The sequence below is a fragment of the Rhea pennata genome, chromosome 12 (genome assembly GCF_028389875.1).
Source record: "Rhea pennata isolate bPtePen1 chromosome 12, bPtePen1.pri, whole genome shotgun sequence".
In the NCBI taxonomy this organism is placed as follows: Eukaryota; Metazoa; Chordata; class Aves; order Rheiformes; family Rheidae; genus Rhea; species Rhea pennata.
In genome coordinates, this window is record NC_084674.1 from 9,220,433 (window position 1) to 9,240,265 (window position 19,833).

General features: G+C 41.1%; 1 protein-coding gene across 1 annotated transcript in view; it reads right to left on the reverse strand.

The window, feature by feature from the left end:
• PTPRG (protein tyrosine phosphatase receptor type G) overlaps positions 1-19,833 on the reverse strand; it is a 404,579-nt gene that overhangs the window by 148,264 nt on the left and 236,482 nt on the right. The gene's annotated exons all lie outside the window — the stretch shown is intronic.

A 19,833-nucleotide genomic window follows, 5' to 3' on the forward strand; every position in this document is an offset into this window, starting at 1 on the left:
ATACCACCCTCTGCAGTGCAAACTTCACTCCCACCCAAACAGCAACAGTTGGTGCCTGTGGTCGGACTTTACCCTGTGTCACCCTGCGGAACAACTCCAGCGGCTTCACGAGAGCTCCTCAGCCCAGCCAAGAGAGGGACCTGCCTGCTGCCTTTCGCACAACACTTCTGTTTCCTGATCTGACGTGACTCCTCCAAGAAATGCCAGGCTTGGCGAGCGGACACTCTCACAGCGGCTGAGTACGACATGGCACCAGCTCAGTAAGGACACAGCTCTGTAGCAACATCAGCAAATCAAAAGAACTGGACTTCAGCACAGCACGAAGCCTAAGAGTCATGTAAACAGCAAAACCGAGGGAAAGGTTAAAGCTCAAGAAATTGCATAACCTTTCAAGTTAAACTCTTGTCTGCTGTCACATCCGCAAACCCATGTGCAAACAGATTCTGTACCAGTCCTTTGCGAAATGTCAGAGTTATTCTTCTGTACCTTTGAACCCAAAACACAAATCTCTCACCGTCTCCCACGCTCTCACGTGGGTACCTGCCTGCAGCAGCCACGGCGGGAGCCCATTGCATCCGCCTGCGCTGCTCTGTAGTGGCATCGCCTTGCAGAATTTGAACAAAGACACCATTTTGTTTTAATGCTTTCAATTTTTTAAGGGATCTGCCAATCTGGCAAGGAAAGTATCTTGAACTTCTGCAGACTCCTGATCAACACAGTAATGCTACCGTATTGGTACTGCTGCTCAAATCTGAATTTGCAGGCTCCTGTTTGGTTTGGTTGCAGCAGGCACGCACTGCTGTGTCTCTGCTCAGCAGGCTCACTGCAAGCTTCCTCCTTTCCCTCTGCTGTTCACTGCGGTAACAAAAAATGAGTTGCAAGCCAAGGAGCCATGCTTTCCCCCCGGCTCACGCCCATACGCTTTAAGAAAGCCTCTCTTCTGCCCTGGCTCCTCACATTTGAGCTGGAGTAACAGACAACATCCAAGGTCTGATTTTCAGTGTTACAGTTGATGGCTTTTCTCCAGATTGTGGGGCTTTTTCCCTGTTTTGTCCAACCAAAATAACCCTTGCCCATGCAACTGCTGTCCCCACCAACCCAGATGGTTGGGATGCACCTGCAACCACACGTGGAAGCCAGGAACGTTGCAGAAAGGAGCAGCCTTGCCCATCTCACCCACCATGGAGCATGTGCCCCACGCTGCCCAGTGCCAGTGGGGGAGGCAGCGAGGGTATTAAAAACATATTATTGTAAATGTAACACTTACGTTCACCTCTCCTGGTGTTGTTCTGGCACAGCACAAAATGCCTCAATAGAGCTTTTGAAAAATGAGAGTTGCACAAATAAAGTCTTTATCATAAATCTGGTAATTAACCTGCATAACTAATTTCCCTCACGGCAGCAGGCATAGGTTGGAATAAATACTCTATCCAATACCTACTGAGAGAAGGCTCCCACATTTCATGTTTACTTTAAATAAGTATAGAAAGCTAAGGACAAACGGCCTCAAAGAGTCAAATTCTTTCCAGTTTCAACAGAGTGCCCTAAATAATACATAAAGCAGCTACGCTCTTATCCCTAAAACCACAGGTGTGAACCAGATGTCATGCTTATCTTCTCCTGAGATTACAGCAAATAATTGCATGCCTTCAGAATATAAAGTAAACTTTGGATCAAGAAGCCTGAAATCTATTAAAAGTGTGGCATTGAAGTTAAAAATTCAAATATTAACTTACAAATCACTGATTCACTTAAGGGTCTGTTTACAGCATATGCTCTGTAGAAGTTTTATTTAACTTTTTTACAACAAAAACTATTATGAATCCAAATCCGGGGTAACACTGCTTGCAAAAATCTCAGTCTTGGTCAGCAAGGTATTGCCAAACAGATTGCTCAAATATAACAGCACCTGTTTAAAATATAGCATGGCTCAAAAAACAGAATTAAAGATAAAGCCTCAATTTAAATTTTAAGCTTTCCTACTATTTATTTTTAAAGGTTTAAAAGAAGGCAAGCATTTGCTGCACTCATGCACTGAAAGGAGACTAAACTCAGAACGGGATTTCACAGAGAATTTTAAATTTAACTTGCTATATAGTAACATTTAACTAAGAAGATGGGGAAAACAGTGCTCTCACCGTTCACCATAGCCGGCAGTGCATAGCCACAGGATATTCCAGACTGCCCAGTTTTAAGTAGGTAACAACCTTCTCACTCCAGCAAGGAATGACACTAATACGAGGTTGCTTGATACTGGGGGCATTTCAAGGAATGAACAACAGGGTCCTCCTCCCTCGACGTACCGCAGCAGAGCAGTACGGGGCACATGCTGAAGGTCATGGTCCTAGCCCAGCATTTTCTCCCTTAAATTGGGTCAAGGCCTCACCTCCGATTCCTACATCGGCACCTGCGTAAGCAGCAGCGCTCGTTGCAGAGGGTCAGGATCTGCTTTCTCTAGTAGATGGCTTATATCCTCTATAAGCTTTTTATTAGCTTTCTGCTTTTACCCTGGCTCGCTTCATGCTTTAATCTGGCATGCCTGCTTTCCTTCCCCAGCATCACTCATCTCATACACTCCTAAGGCAGTCAGCATCTCATGTTAACGCTTTAATAAGAGAAGTCTTCCAGGTCAGTCTATGGCATAAACATTGCAGGCTCGTAATTATGGCCCTAGATACAAAAGTCATGTGTTTACTCAATAATCCCCATTTTCAGTTAATAAAAGCATGCATCTCGTTCGCATTGCTGTAGAGAAAAGGTGGCAAACGCGACCTGAATCCAACAGCTGTAATGTCATCTGCTTGGTCCTGAGGGAGTTGAACTACCCTGTTTGTATTACAGTATTCACCAGTGACCCAGAGCTTGGTCTCACCCTCCGGCAGCAGAGAGCCTGTGAATCATGGGAGAAAAGTGTCCAATATCTTGGCTCGCTCATGCTAATAAAATGGAATAAGTAGAGTCACAGGCTAAGGTGTTAACATGACCCTGTCTTTATGTAATACTGAACAGCCAAACTCGGTTTGAGTTGAGTGCAGAGACCCAGTCTTGCTCAGCTCTGCAACAGCACTAATGAGTCAAACATCCTTAAAACCTTTTATTAAAGATACAGAGTAAAGCTGAGAACAGTATAGAAGAACAGCAGAAGAGTTTCAAATATAAAAAATGGAGTCTTCCAGCATCACCACATGCCTTATTCCTCATCTCTGTTAGGGAATGTTTTTTTATATTTTTTTTTAAGTAAAGAAATGTGGTAACAACTATTCTTCTTTGGAAAAACAGCTGAGCTAGTCTAGAGCTAGTTCTGGACTCCAATCCTAATTTCTGCATACAAAACATAAATGCAAAAAGAGAAAAAGAGCACAGACAGATAATGTAGCTTCTATGATAGGTACCTGCAACTTCATTACAGTGGAAAACAGGCAAACAAGTGGCTCTTATCAGCCACTCCAACACCTGGTAAGCTTATATCAGGTGGCATAGGGCACAGCTTTTCCCTGCCTCACTGGTCATGGTATCACAGCCGTGCTGGGAAAGACAGTGAGTCTGGGCTCACAGCTTCAGATGTGTATTAAACAGAAGGAAGAAAGAGATAGGAAGGAAAAGTGAGATGAGCGGAAAAAAAGGACAAGCAAAGAAAAGACTGCAAGCACCCGTATCTCTCACCCCAAAGGATTGTTCAGGACGCAGCTGAAATCAGTGGAAGGTCTCCCAGTCTCCATCTGCTCTGAACAGGTCAAACACACCCAGGAGCATGACTGTCCTTCCAGAATATCTAGTTGCTTGGTGGCTGGCCTGCCGGTATTATGGGGTCCTGAGATTGTGAAATAGCGACTGCAGCATTTTATCACCTTCCTTTCATCAATACATCATCTGGCCCTTTCACTCTTAAGAGCTTCCTTGCTAACCACTGCCAGCCAAGAGCGACGGAAGGCATGACCGTATCCGTTAATTATATCTGCTGATGATTTACAAAACACCAGTTTTGGTCTGCTAGTTTTCAGCTCCGTTCCCTTCTCATTTAAGCTCACTCCTTGGAGGGAAAGGAATAAAAACTCTTACAGTGTTTTTAGACTACTTCAGTCTGCCTTCTTTTGGTATATTTTCTCAACAAATCTACACAGTTGCCTTTACCTGGAACAGTGCAGCCTTGGATGCTGTCTGATACTCAAGGCTGTTTTAACAGAGCCTTGGAGGGCCCTCATAAGCACAGCTGGTTCAGACCACAGATGCATCTCAGCTCTGTACACTGTCTCATGTACCAAGCACTAGTAGAAAGTAAATACCCAGAGCGCGTGGACGTGGACGAACAGCAGCTGCCCCCTTAGCCATACCCTGGCAGCTTCTGGCAAGCTTCAGATGCCTTTCCGAGGTGGAAGCTGCACAAGGACCTTGCTCTGGTTTATCCATCCCCTGGTGACTCTGTAGAATTATCTTTCCAACCTGTATTTACTGCTGGCTGCTACTACATCATGCAGCAAGGGGTTCCACATTTCAGTTATGCGCCGCGTGGAAGCGCTCCCTTCTGTTTGATGTGCCCCTCTTGTCAGTTTTGGTTTGGACCCTCAGTTCATCTATCATGAAGCATAATGAATATCATCTATTTAACTTAGCAATTTCACTGACCTTTGTCCTATGCGCTCTGAGTCACCTTTGTCAAGTGGAGATAACTCACACAACTATTTAGTTTCTTGTCTCGTGGAAGGCATTTCATGCTGCTGAAGGTCCTTGGAAACCTTCTCTTTATGGTTTTGGGACATACAAAACATTTTTCAGGTTGCGCAATCAGAACTGCGGTCATAAGAACCATGGAGTAAATATTTTTCCTGCTGTTCTTACTCATTTCCTAATAATTTCTAATCTCTCTATTTACCTTTTTGCTATTGATGAGCACTGAGCTCCTGTTTTCAGAAAGCTTTCCGTAAAGACTCCCAGAACTCTTCCTTGAGTGGCAAAAGCTAACTTAATGATTATTACTATACACATGTGGAAGTCTTTTTTTAAAAAAACCAGTTAAACTAGAAAATGAGACTTAGATGATCCTGCTTTGTGTGCATGTCTGCATATGCTGTGTCAGTCTCCTGTAATAGCCTGAGAACGTACAGACCAATTTCATCAAAACCTGACTGCTTACTCGAGCTCTCAAAGATTTTACATCCATATATATATATATATATTTTTTTTTGCAATTAAATGGCCAAGTAAAGGAGAGAGACCTTATTAATTTCATGAGGATAGATCAGATACTGAAGACACTCCCTGTACTTCACAAAGCACTTCCGTACCACATCTAGCACGGGGAGCCGCTGTCTCGGCAGCTGGGGCAGTCCCTCCAGACACGTCAGTGTGGCACGCAGATAAGCTTGGGCTTTTCTGACTTGAGAGTTGTGCTGCATTCATTTCTGCACCTCGGGATGCACCAGCATACACAATGCAGCTCCCTATTTTCTTTTCTTTCACAGAACTGACATCAGTAGGTGCTGAACGGCAAATTCCCATGAGTCACTTAGAAAATACCAGCATTCAGATCTAGGCGCACACATGATATTAATGGAAATCCACCATTCTGTTAAATATTGTAATATGGTAACTTTAATCAGAAAGCCTCTTAGTATTTAAATACTTCAGGCACTGTAGACATTTATACAACTAGCAGTAGATGAATTTTCAAATAGATACTTCTAAGTAATTATCCTCTTGAGACAGCACCAATTGCTAAATAATGCCTCAGTTTAATAGCACACAGCTCTTAAGAAATGAACAATTCTGGGGACTATTAAATCTCTCAGAAACGTAACAAAGATGGTGATAAATACCTTAAACTCCATTTTAGTCCCTGTGTAGATGAGGAATAGGCTATTTTTTTCCTCACCTGTAACCTGGACTTCGAAGACAACTCCTAAGAAAATTAGAGCGTAGCTCTCCTACTTGCTATAAGAGGCAAGATATGCAAATTTATTCTTCCAGACATTAGCACAGGTTCCTTAGGAGCAAAATTAGTATTGAGACTCGCAGGGAAAGCTGTCTAAGCAAAACACATCACCAGAAGAATAACCAGGAAGAACACAGAGGGGGAACTTCTGCAAATGCCATAAATCCAGTGGATTATCAGGCAAGGAATAAATGCTCTATTCCTCCAGAGTGGTCTCTGTCATGCCAGGGAAGAATTGCTGAGCACAAAAACAGAACAGAAAAAGTATTCAATCGAGACTCACACCTGCAAATCAATGCATGACTAGAGGGAGGGAGTTTTCAGATGAACCTGCTTTTATGTGACACATGAAGGTCTGGAATATCACAAAAATTAAGGCCTCTTGTTCATATAAAATGTTAGCCTTTATTCATGTTCCCCGAAAATGTTTTTTTCCAAAACCCTGCCTGCTTGCATATTATTTATTGCTAATAAAACAAGCTGGGGAAAGAAAATTGTGTTCTCTGATCTCCAGAGGTCTGTGAACAGAGAATTTCAGCACACTGCTCCATAGAGGAGAAGGCTGTCTTTTCATAGTCAAGAGCAAAAGGACTGAAGCAAAGGGCATGAAAATACTTGTTTACTAATACTGACAACATTTTACCTTTCAGGGGCATTCAGAACCCTTTAGAGACAACAAACTCTCCAAAGTAACCCATGTCAAGTTGTCTTTTCTTCATGATAGTTCCCTCAGTGTCCCAGCTTCATTTCAACAGCAGCAGTCAATAACACACAGCAGAAGCCATCTCCGTATACCAAGAAAGCAGAAATTAAAAATCACTGCAATAACACCAATTTGTAGCAGCTGACTACCTGACCTTTAATATCAAGTAATTTCATCATCACTTGACAGTGCATTATGAAATATTCCTATACTTAATACTGCTTTGAACGATGAATGAAAATGAGATGAATGATTTGATAACTTGGTGATCAAAAATTTCCATTGTACTTTCTACCTCGTTAGAAAAAGTTACATTAAAAAAGAGAAAGATTAATATAGAAGTGCCAGATTTTAAGCAATGATTGAGGACTTTACATAAAAAAGCTCAAAAAGTAAGGACAGTGAAGTATTTTTAGGTGTGCAATAAAACACAGCATTTTAACATATATATATATGTCACTTTAGGTTCAACGTGCGATAAAATCCCATTAGTATCTCACTGACAATCGAATTCTGCCTGAATACGAAATAAAGTTGCGTGGCTGTGCTTCTGCTAATCCCTGTTATGTGAAAAAAGTAAGTTTGAAAAAACATTGGAGAAAGAGTCTATGTATGAGGTTCAATCACAACTACTTCTTCAATGGCCACTACAGAAACAGAGCTGGAGGGATACGGCCACCCAAGAGCACCCTCCTACAGCATGATGTAATCACGTGTCCTAGGTTTGAATTTGGCCTTCAACCTTGACCTGCAAAGGATTTCCTTCAACACACCAATGATATATGTAGTTTCCATGGATCAGTTAAGTCATCAAAAGAAAGAGAAGCAACAGCTCCTGGTGTCCCCCAACCCTGAAATTAATTCAGATTCAATAAATTGGTAAGATACTTTTTAGAGCCTTATGGAGTCTCTGAAGCTGTTGAGTCTTGACATGAGGCTGAGACCAGCTATGCTTGGTAAGCTGCTGAAATGTAAAATGTTACAGCTAAAGTCTGCTTTGAACGCTGTCTTCCTGGGCACTCATTAACTGCAATCATAAACGGAAGGAAGGATATGTCCTTTACGAATTGCTGAAATACTCCAATTTTATTATTTCTATGTCTGGATCCCCCTATGAGGTTTTAGAGCTGGGATTTCTGTAGTTACGGGTCATTTCTCAGAAAGCCACACTTCAACCTGTAGATGTTCAAAAGCTGGTAGCACTGACAAGCTCCCCTCACAAAATTACACTAGTTTTACTCTGTGATACCAAATTTAATCTGCAAGACACATACAAATGTTTTCACGGACACTTGTTCTTGCCCCTGTTAAATTACTTTTTCAGACTTTAAAACATTTGACCAGTGCAATCTGACAAGTACCAGATGAATGCAATAAATCATATGCAGAGTAACAGAGCATAATACATACGTTTAACTATGCTGCCTTAATTGTAACACTTACATATCCCTTCCCCCCCTCCCCACATACACACATATAACTTGTGCTAAAGCATTGCTGTGCTATGCCAGACCCTGGGTCGATCCTTCAAAGCTGGATGCTGTGAATAAACAGCCGGTGTGAGTAAGGGTTCGTTAAAGAAGGCTCAGCTTGAACCTATCTATTTGCAAAATGCTCAGACCAGGGACGGCCTCCTACTTTGGTATTTTAACAGTATCCAGCACTACAGACAGGGAGCCTGGTTCAAAAGATGCTACAACAGCGGAAGTCAGAAAACCACTGAATTTGAGCACAGTATTTTCAGCTCAGATAATAAAGCAAATAAAATAAAATAAATAAATAAATAAATTTAATTTAAATTTTAAAAAGACAGGCAAGAATTACTACCTACATTAGATTTTCTTTGGTCTACCTGGGCATGTAGACGTTTCTGGGGAAGACGGTTTAAAGAAGACCAAATGCATAATGTAACAAACCATTAGAGCTGACTTCCACATCACAACCCAACTGCAGTCACACACAAATCTGGGTTCATAATCTCTATCATCTTGCTCTTTTCCATGTCAACAGCAGTGAGGCATAAATAAGGATGAACTTTCCTTCACGGTAATAATGTCAGGTATTTTACTAAATCTGTGATATAAAGAAATTTCACCCACTTTTAGATCCTCTTTATCACATGCAGAATTTTGTCACAGTTCACCAAGAAACAGTAGTTAACGTGCATATGGTTTTAAAAGATTCAGAGCTTCCACATAAATAAACATATACGTACGCCCACAAGCTTAGGGAAACAATAAATTCTTTTTTCAGCAGGATGCTGTGAAAAACAATGTTTATTTCCCCTTAAATGTATGAAATTACAATAACTTGACTGTCAGACTGCTAGAGCCTCCTTATAAAACTCTATTTTAGCTGTGTGCAAACTAGTCTTGAACAACTTCTGAAGGCCTTTGTTAATGCCTGTGCCTGGAGAGCATGGAGAAAATATGGGAATCCTGCCTGCCACAAGAACCAATCAATATTTTAACGTCCTTACTGCAATATTGTTGATCCAGACTCCACAAAGAGCCATCACGAAAGCTAGCTACGGTATATCGTATAATTTTGAACTAATCATAGACCAAGATCAAGTTGTATACCTGTTATTTGGGTGTTTTTTGCCATGTTTCACAGACTGACATCCTTGTGACTCGGGGCTTTTAAAAAAGCTGTGACAGGCAGGGATTGATTTGTTTGTTTGACTAGACCTTAATTTCTGAGATTCCAAAATCTGGATTTTCTATGTGTTACACTTAGTGGGGCTGAGAATTGAAATGAAGTTGTCACGCGACAGTAACAGGCTCTCTCTGCCGTGTCCTCTTCCCCCGAGGCTCACGCTATTCACTTAGAGCAGGTCTCCACAAGAGCACCTAATCTAATCTGCTCAAACCTCGGGGAGACCTGGCACTATCTCAACTAGAAAACACTTCCAAAATTAATCATAATAAGACCTTTCGGTTTAACGCCTGTCACGGAGACATAACGGTGCACGTTGCATAAGTCATACTCAGATATGGGCAGAAGAAGAACAAGGACGGGATCTGCCATGCAAATACAGCAGCTTTAAATGCACAGTTATATACCCCACAGCCAGTTTTATTCACCATACCGTCGAGTTTTGTCGGCCTCGATCTCAGACTTTGCTTGTGAAAAAAAAAATGGATAAATCAGGGGGAGCAAGGGCTTATTTTCTGCTCTACCCAAACAGATACGAGCAAGTGGGGACTTGTCCAGGGAGCACAAGACTGAGGTCATAGGGCACGATTTCTGATCCCCATCATTTCCCACTAAGCATGAAGAATGAAAATGTTAATTTGTTAAATTTCAATTAATTATGATGCAATTTGGTAAGCACTAATGCAGGAAACCTTTTTTCCTTACTATCTTGTAAGTTACTAGAAAAATGTGAAACTATATGGTTGATGGAAGCTTCCAAGCTTTTTAGTGGATATTTCTACATTTTCCTTAGATAAATGATTTCCCCAATGTGAAAATGTTAGTTTTAACGAAATGAAATAGCATTAATTGGTTGTGAAGGGAAGTAAACCCTGAGATAAACACTGCATAAATAATTCACATCTTTCCATCTGGGGAACTTCTTCCTGAATTGCGAAGTCTCCAAATTGAAATGTAACACAGATTATTTTAGCAGCAAGCACAAACGCATAGACTTCTTTCAATATACTAGATCTGGAATGGAGAGCTTCTGCTATTCCAGAGCTGATTGCATATTTTAGGACATAGTTCTACAAAGTTTTCCTGATTCAAGATTGAACCATCTTTCCCTAACATAGTGTCTTCCGCAGAACAAATCTCTGCTGAAACTGGATCCACCTTTAACATCTTGATCTATCTGTGGAAACTTGCATCTCCTCTGCTGTCCCACAGGGCCTCCAACTGGAAAATACAAAGCCTTTTCATATCTTCTCATTTACAATGTACTGCAGCCATAGCATCATCTAAAAGACATTTGGAGATCAAGGCTGTAGCCTTATTCATAGCGGATGATGGTATATGACCTTAATGCTCTTATATCTTCACTGACTGCTCATTTGTTTTAAGAGTCATTCTCCTGTTCAGCAGCGCCTGAGGAACTACTTCTTTCCCAAGGACTTGCTGCCAGATCTGTGGCTGGAAAAGGCACTCAAGGTGGTTCCCCGCTGTTACAACAGAGAGTACGTCTGGTGGCAAGCTCTCCACTGAGCGTGAGATATTTACTGTGCCCAGCACATAAATGGACGCAAACTGCTAAATTCATTTCCACTGTCTCTTCAATCTGATCCTATAAAATTAATGACAGGGAACATAAGCTACCATCCATGATCTTCTGGGTGTTCTGCAAATGACGCCTAGTAACATGTCACCTCAACACAGGGGGGATGAAAAGAAGCTTCGTAGCTGGCTAAGTGGCTGTATTCCTATTGAAATTTCCACTTGACAAGTTACCGTAGCAGTGTTCTGCTATGCCATGCAAACAACCTTCCACAGTTAACCTGCCCCCTTATCTCTTGTAGACACAATATATAACATCTCTACATTACAAAGCACTCCCAACTTTATGATCCCAATTCTGGATACTCCAGCTGACTTCTCACTTCCCAGACACGTACTGATTGCTCCAGATATTTACATAAGGGCCCTCCAAAACAATTCAAAGTCAAAAAAAAAAAAAACCTGCCACAGATTTAGTGATACCAAATCCAGTCCTTATTAACATACAAGAATGACCAAAACTCTATATTAAACAAATTCATTGGAAACCTGGACTCTTTTTCAGTCTTTATCTCCTATGTTAGCAACCAGACAAATGATTTTGTTCCAATCACATGCCTTATTCAGGACAACTCTGACTTTTCTCATATGCCTGAAGAAAACCTAGATGCTTTGTGCAAAGCACTAAAAATAAAGTTTTTCTTTAAAGGTATTATTCAGGAAAGATCACCACCCTTTGATGGAAATAGTGTTCATTTAAAGCATTAATGTGTGAAATAAAACCCTCTGAAGTGAGAATGTGTTACCTATATATAGTTCTACATATATGTGTGTGTGTGTGTGTGTGTGTATATATATTTTAATTAACAATAACATGATAAAAGGAAACTGCTAGAGACGTATCTATTTTTTCTGCCTATTATACAAAATAAATATGGAAATATAATGAAGGAATATATTATGCTTTCCAGTGTTCGCCATCACTGTTTTTATAGGATCAAATCAAACAGACAATGGAAATGAGTTTTGCAGTTTCACTGTGCCTTCTGGTTATCAAGTGATAAGTTCCTGGCTGATGACCATTTTTTCCCCCTCTTTTAATGCAGACTCCAGAACAAACAATTCCCACATTAAGTAAAACTTTTAAAAATAGATTTTCTTCTCTCTCTGCAAAAGGTGAAAAATGATTGCACTTGCAGCACAGGGTAGCACATAATTTGTTTTGCAGAGGATTCAGTCAGATCTTTCGCTTTTATACAGCAACACGCAGAAAGCACCCTGGGACTAGACGGAAACGGCAGAGTTTACCAAGTTTGCCCCTAACCACTCTGAAGTTTGCCACACTTAAAAGGCTTCTCCAGACCCGGGTAATTCTTAAACCTCGAATGTGAAGAAGTGCTAGCAAAGGGGTCACAAACCATTAATGGGATCGCACTCCACTTCCAGAGCATGGTGAGGCGACGCTCGCAGCTTTTTATGCCTATCGAAGCGCATCGGAAAGGTGCCAAGACCCTCAGCCTGGGGAATGAACAGGAACGGTAACAGGGATTTGACACTCTTGCGTTTTTGGTTGCTCACTCCCACCAAAACCTCTGGAGAAAGGCACCGAAAATACACGTGGGACTGTGTCTTTGCCTCCCTCTCGGCTGGCCAAAAGCAACCTTCCACATTTCGCCCCCCATAATTAGGACAAGGCAGCCTAAATCATTTTGCTTTCCCTATTATTTTCATGTCTTTTTCATATAAAACAGGAAAGGGAGAAAGACATGAAAATGTGATTTTAAAACCACAGTGGTGAGTCAGGGAGACTCAGAACAGTTACCAATTATAAACAGCAAGCTCATGTTTTGAAACTGCCTTGATTCCGCTTGGCTGCCTCTTTATTAAAGCTCCTTGCTGAGAGGGGATAAGCTCAGAGTTTCTTAAATTTTGAGAATGAACAAGCTTCATTCTTCAATACTCAGAGATGCTCAGCAGTTTGGGGGAAAAAAAATCCATGATGCTAAGAGTCATTTTGCAGAACTCCCCAAACCATAGAAAAACAATAGCTTTGAACTTATATTTAATGTTAAGGGCTATTCAGGAAATGGAAAATGTTTTTTTTTTAATGTTTAACCATATGAACAACATCTGAGAAAGCATTTCTTATTAAACATTTTTATGGTTACAGCTACTCCGCTGCTGCAAAAGCAACAACTTATAAAAATAAAGCTAATGTTTACGGGCACTGTAGCTCAGGAAGGGACTTCTTTATAAGACATACTTAATGTAGCAGCCATTCCATCTGAATCATATTATTACACAAAAACAAGGGTTTTTTTTGTATTTTTTTAAACCTGGGTCAACATTTAACACCTTTAGGTAAATGATAACATGCAAAATTAACTTCCTGCAGTACCAAACAACCAAACAGCAAGGACAAAATCTGTGAGACGCTGACCATCCTTCCGCACTATCAACGTCTGCAATGAGGCCAAGAAGTGGGGAACATTGGAACCACCACAAAGCGGTGGGATTTGCAAAGCTGTGTGGGTGATTAAAAAGTTACCAAGCCCAGTACAGCTCTAAGTTCAAACCTGTCCCCGGTACTGAGCGCTGGATATGACACATTTTGTTTTAAAATCATCGTGAAGTCTAGAGGGAAAAACCAACTCCAGCCTCCAAGAGTTACGTCCTGATGTCTTTCTCCTCTCCCTGGTAACTGCCACCAACCTCAATTGTGGAAACTTCTGTTCTGCGCCATTCAGTAAGGAAAGACCTAATTACAAACGAAAGGAATGTTACCTTTCTAGAACTGGATGGGATGACCTTTAAAGTAGGAGTTCAAAGTCATACTGAATCCACCTGAAGTCCCCAGGATGATTATTCTACAATGTATGCACTAATCAAAGCCACGTTTTAGAATTTGGCAGACAGGCTGTTCTGTCTGTCAGAATAACTCACAGATGGTATGTGTATGACACAACATATTCATCATGTTATATTCTTAGTATATGCAGTTTTCCCCATTGCTGAATTTTCCTGCATTCAGCAAGGGCTCTAAGCAACTGCTGGTGCCTTGGAAAGACACACTCCCAGCCTTGCTGTCTTTAAATTAACAGAAAAAAGAAAGAATCTAAAGGTTGAAGAAACTCATTCTCCTGTGTAATTGTAAAACATATTGAATTTGATTTTTTTTTAAACCTTAGGTACTATTTTTTAACTTCTATTTTGTAGCTCATATTTGTTTCCTGCTCTTTGGTTCACACATTGTAGTTTCTTTTTACATGATGTGTGCCATATTGTTTTAGCTTTTGCTCTTACTCTTGCTTATTTATGATCTTTTTTGGACCAAAAATCTCAATAAGATTTGCTTTAAGGGTATTTTTTTTAATCTTTTTATTCCAGGTAGTTGCATGCATAAGCGAACCATTAAAATTGAATCAGTTCAGTGAATCAAACTGAATGACAACAAACTAAAATGAGCAGAAACATGCCTAAAGCAACAAGCAGGTTACTTATTTATTTTACTTATTTGTAATGTTGCTTTCTTTTTTTCCTTTCCTCTCATTCTTCTGATGAAATACACAGCCACTTTTTTCTTTTTAAATACTAAGATGAGTTTTTCAATCCTGAAAAGCATATAGATTTTATAAAGAGAAATGCCCAAAGCGTAAACGCATCCGCACAAGACAGGTCCCTGAAGTTACAGATGCCTCTGATAATGTTCATCGTCTAGAGGCGTTAGCCAACAAGCACAGGCAAGAGTTCATGAAAATAAACTTCCTAGTCCTAATTTCTCTAACTCCTATCGCAACTGTCTATCATTTACTTCCACTTTGCTTGTGTTTCAGAGCCTCAAACTTGGGTCACCTCAACTGCTGCTCTTCATTTTGTACAGTGTGTCTCCTTGAATTAGCCCTTGTTAAGTGAGGACAAGAGTTAAGAGAAAAATAAGTGAAAATTAGCTTCTCTGCCTTGGAAAGAGCAAGCCAACAACCAGGAAAGAAGCTACCAAGCTTCCTATTACAGATTGATAAATGTCACTGCCGTCGTCAAAATTTTTCAGTGGTTTTCAATGCTTTAGCTTTTAAGCTGAAACCCAAAACATTAATAAAGCAATTGAAGTAGCAGACATGTAAGTCCATGAATGTCAGTAGCAAGGTTTCACATATGTCACTTTGAAGTAATAAAAGACTTCATATATAGTGCTCAAACTGAATGTTACTGTTTTTATTTTTTATACGAGGAGCTAAGGACAGGAATGCAAGCAAATGGCGGAGAAAAATGAAGGCAATCCCAATTAATCATTTTCCCTAGTGACATTTTAATGCATTATTGTTACAATTATTCTTGAATGCCCTCAAAGGATCACCACACCAGCTTTTTCAGACTTCATTTTTCACCACGTGAAATTTTAACAAGCAACCTTTCTGATCAGTTTTGATCTCTGAAGGGGAAACACCCTCTCCCTTTGTGGGAAATGGGGCTACTATACGCTCTGAAATATCAGGTTTATGATGTTACAAGGGCCTTTTTCCATTTCCTTGCATTTTCTCTGGCTTGAAGTTTTCTCTGCTTGGGTTTGTTTCTTGTTCAGTCGTCAATGACCTTCTTAAATTCTGCATTTTCAGAAACCTACTTAAAGTATGGCAAGAGAAAATAGATCAGGGGAAGAGGAAGAGGGAGCGAAGAGGAGGAGAGTCTTAAAAAAACAAACAAACCTGTCAAGTTACTTTAATATTTTTCCATTTCACAATCTATGAGTAAAATAATCTCTTATGTCTCAGCATAATTAGCTCCCCAGCCTTGGCATGCCTAAGAGCCTCGTGTTGTTTGGGGTGCTGTTTGCCAGGGAACACTTAATATTCTCATCTATCACATGAATCAATAAAATGCAACCCTGTTTTTCACAAGGTGGCAGTGTATTAGGAAGAGTCATATGGGCTGAGTTAATTCAAAAGTAATAGACTGAAATTGTCCGCATTACTTTTATTGAACTGACAGAGCAGGTCCAGTACTGCTAAGAAATTAATTCCATTTCATGGAATCATAGAGCAAGGCCATAAAAGTTACTGGATTTATCTTAAAAAATAATAAAAAAAATTAAACTCAAGCTCTCATTTTTACTTCCAGAATATGAGGATTTTTAATGACACTACTCAGGAAATGAATGGGAGAACTTGAGCTATCCCAAATGGCTCATATATCCAAGGGGCTAAATTCATGTTCATTTAGGGAAAAAAAAAATGCTGATAACTGAAAATTCAAAGTCTGAAAATTAACTTTATGCACCTTCAAGAGGCAAGAAAGATAGGAATGAAGTTCCTATAAATTCCCTTAATCCTCAATGGAGGGAGGAGGCCTCTTCTGAGGGCAAAGTATCACAAGTCCCCATCACCCTTGGGAAGGTGCCCATCCTCGCTGACCGGAGGCTAACGGAGGGTGCACAAGCACCCCTGGCCAGAGGCCTCGCTTTGCTCCAGCTAGTCCAGCTCATCCCAAAAGCACTAAAAACCAGAGACAAAATTGCCCAAAACAGATGACAGGGAAGATTTTCAGTGCTATGCTGTGCTGCCGGGCTCCTGCCTGCCCCTGGTACAACTCACCCCCTTCCCCAGCTCTGCACACTTGTGTCCTTAATATGTTTTAATGTTCTGTCTTGAACTCTTTTTTACAGCACAAGAGACGGAAGGCACGGTGCTGGAGGAGTCTGGCGAGAGCTCTACGGGACACAAACCTTATCGGGATCGCTGTCAGCAGAGCAGATCTCACCTTTGATAATATCTGGACAAGGCGCCCACCAGGCTGCAAATCTTCAGCGCAGCATAGGGCAACGCACCCGTTACAGCTGCATCCCCACGCAGCGCCCCAAACTCTGCCTCTTGCTATCCTAAAAGTTGGGCCCTCAGATTGATAAATTCTCTTCAGACATGAAATTAAAATCGTCAGTACCAAAAATCTATTTGCATCCAAGGATACATGTCAGTTCTCAGATCTTGCTATTTAAATCATTTGACTTTGAGTGAGATATGGGAGAAATTTAAGTTTCAGTACATTTTAGTCTCCATCACGTCAAATTTACAACCCTGGAGTAAATCACACTGCCAAGACAAATGTCTTCACTTAAATTAGATTTGTTGCTTCCTTCCATACTTCAGAACATTAATAAAATTGGAGTTCTAGCTCATAATAACAGTTTCATCCTTACTGTGCCAGGAGAACCACAAGAAGTTCATAGGAACCTTAATTCACCCTCCCCATATGCACTTTTGTAGGTTAAGCAATTATAGGTCCTCGTTTTTATCAGCTATATGAACACATACACATTTGAACTCAAATCCTCACCAGTGCATCAGCATGCACACAGTTAGGTTACATACTCTAAGATTTGCTTTAAATGGTTTCTCTAAATGCCTTTCTCATCTTCAAACTTCTGGAAGATCATTGTCGTGAAAAACAAGCAAACAGATCTCTGGGAAAGGAGCAGAAGCACATGAATGCAAGGGAAATGGTGGGAATGCTTACAGCTCTGAAATCACCTAAAATTTCCCCCCAAAATAAAAGAAATTTCTAACAATTGTTTTTCCCTGTCATCTTTCCAACACCTTTGACATCTGCTCTCTCAAGACAGCCAAGCCTCTCTTCCGTTTCTGGATCTGATGCACAGTTTTATGAGGTGCCACCAGCGAGGATTTTGGATCTCGGCCCCGCCAGGAACACAAGGGAAATCATTTCCCGTTTCCCCACTGCAGCACCACCCAAAGACCCCAAGCAGAGGCCAGAGTACATTGCTTTAGGCTTTATGCAACGTTAAAAAGCAGACTGCTCCTGCCCCAAGCAACCAGGGGGTGGGAAGGGGCTGTACACCACACTCATACAATAGCAAGTCACAGAGCAGAAATCTCAGCGCGTGCAAAGGAGGCCTCCCCACAAAGCCATTTTTAACCCACCGCTTGTCTAATCATTATTCCTAAGCCTCAAGATCAGTGTAGATGGGGTGAGCGACCCACGTCTAGATTTCTAGAGAGGGATAAGGCATGTGAACGCATCTTTCTGCCTGCCACCCACCGAAAGCCCCTGTGACGCACGTGGCTCCGGTGCTGCACCTGGCTCGGGGAGAGCGCTCCGTAACGGGAGGCGCATGGCGGAGGAACGTCGCTGGGAGCTCTGTGCGACTCAAAATGCTTACTGCAGCATTATTACAGTAATCTTTCAGCAGGATTTTACTCCCCAACCTCTCCCTGTTTTAACAAAACAAATCTAAGCCTGTATTAACGACAGAGTTTAATGAAAACCATACATTTCGTGAGGAGTGCTTGGTCATGCATGGGAGATTTGTTTCCTATCAGGAACACTTCTCTGTAGGAATATGACAAGAGATTAAATCATTAAAAATGTATAGTCTGTAATTAGTTTATCATTGCCAGAATTGCAGGAATATTTTCCAACATAAAACTGATGCCACCAGCAACAGATCATTTTGAAAGATCAATGTTGCTGAGATATCAGAAAACAGAGTAATTAGGAGGCAGCATGCACACTGTTCTCCTCCATACTTTTTTTCCTTTCTTCTTCTTCTTTTTTTTTTTTTTTTTTTTTTTTTTTTTTTTTGATATACAGAACAAAAACCTTATAAATCCAACCAGTGACAGACTGGATCTCCGTGAGCCACGGACACAATGTTAGGGACCGGCAGCACTCTTAAATGACAGGGTGATGCAAGATTATTGTGAAGCACCACCATCTTTTGAGCCTTGAGGATTTTCACTAGCTGCTTTATTTCCGAAAAAAAGCAGCACAAAGCACCACAAACAGGATCTCCGTATTAGTTAATTATGACACTGCAATATTTTCACCGGAGGCATTTTAGAAATAAACTGCAGCATAGTGATGCTGTTTGTATCGCAATAGTTAAGGTGGTTTCAGAGCATAAATTATAAACCCCATTTTTCAGAGTTTATGACAGGGCTATAAAGAAAAGAACTAGCCTTAGCCAGTTTGCTTTTTATGACATAAAAAAATTAGCTATTTGAAAGCTATACATTTATGCATGAGTTCAATGGTTTCAAATGATTTTCTCCTCCCACACTCTCTCGTTGCCTGCATGCACAAAGACACGGTCACATTTGGTGGGCATTCACCTCTGCCTCCGAATGCAGCCCCATCCCCTTGTATATTACCGCTTAAAAATCAGATTCTTTTGTTTTTCAGGGGGAATTCGCAATCTCACGCAAGTCGGCATTCCCAGACAACTCTCCGCAAGTATTTAGAAAGGATACATTAAAGCCTTGATTTTCCATGGGAGGTTCACAGATCCCTGGGAGACTAATTTAAAGGGGTCTGGAGAAGATAATTAAGAAAAGTCAGTCTGCTGTCAGGAGGCTTAAACTCACTGAACAGGGGCCAGCGCTTCAGCCGGAAAACCTTGAGGCAAAGGAACAAACCAAAAGAAGTCAAATATGGCACTGAAATACTATTTTTTTTTCTTTTTTCCAAAGAGAATAGGGATTTAAAGCAGAGTAGAGAGTTGATGTCAGCTTTCAGTGAGAAGAGTTTTCTTCAAAAGCAGATGTCAAACGTACCGGCTCAGAGCTGTATTGCCAGCAGCCCCCGCACACTAGCCCTGCTGCTGAGGGCACGGGGGACTCGCGCCATCCCACCCTCCTCTCCTTGCCCGTCCCTTTGGACTGTGGTGGGACGGGCTCCCCGGAGAGGCTTTCTCTTTCGCGTTACTTCTTCATCTACGCGTATCACAAGGATACGCAGTGCCAGACATGGAGAAAAGGGCTCTCTCCGGACCAACAGGGTGCTGGTGCCTCTCGGGTGCCTGAAACCATTCAGATCTGCAACAGGTCTCTTTGCAAATGGGATGCAGGATCCTAAGTCACTTGCACAATTTTGACTGCTCTTCCCGCTGCTCATTAATATTGCTGAAGTGCTTTATGGTATTCAGTTGGAAAGCACTATAAATGCAAAATGCTCTGCGATAATCAAGCAAGTCTTTCAGCATACAATTTGATTTTAT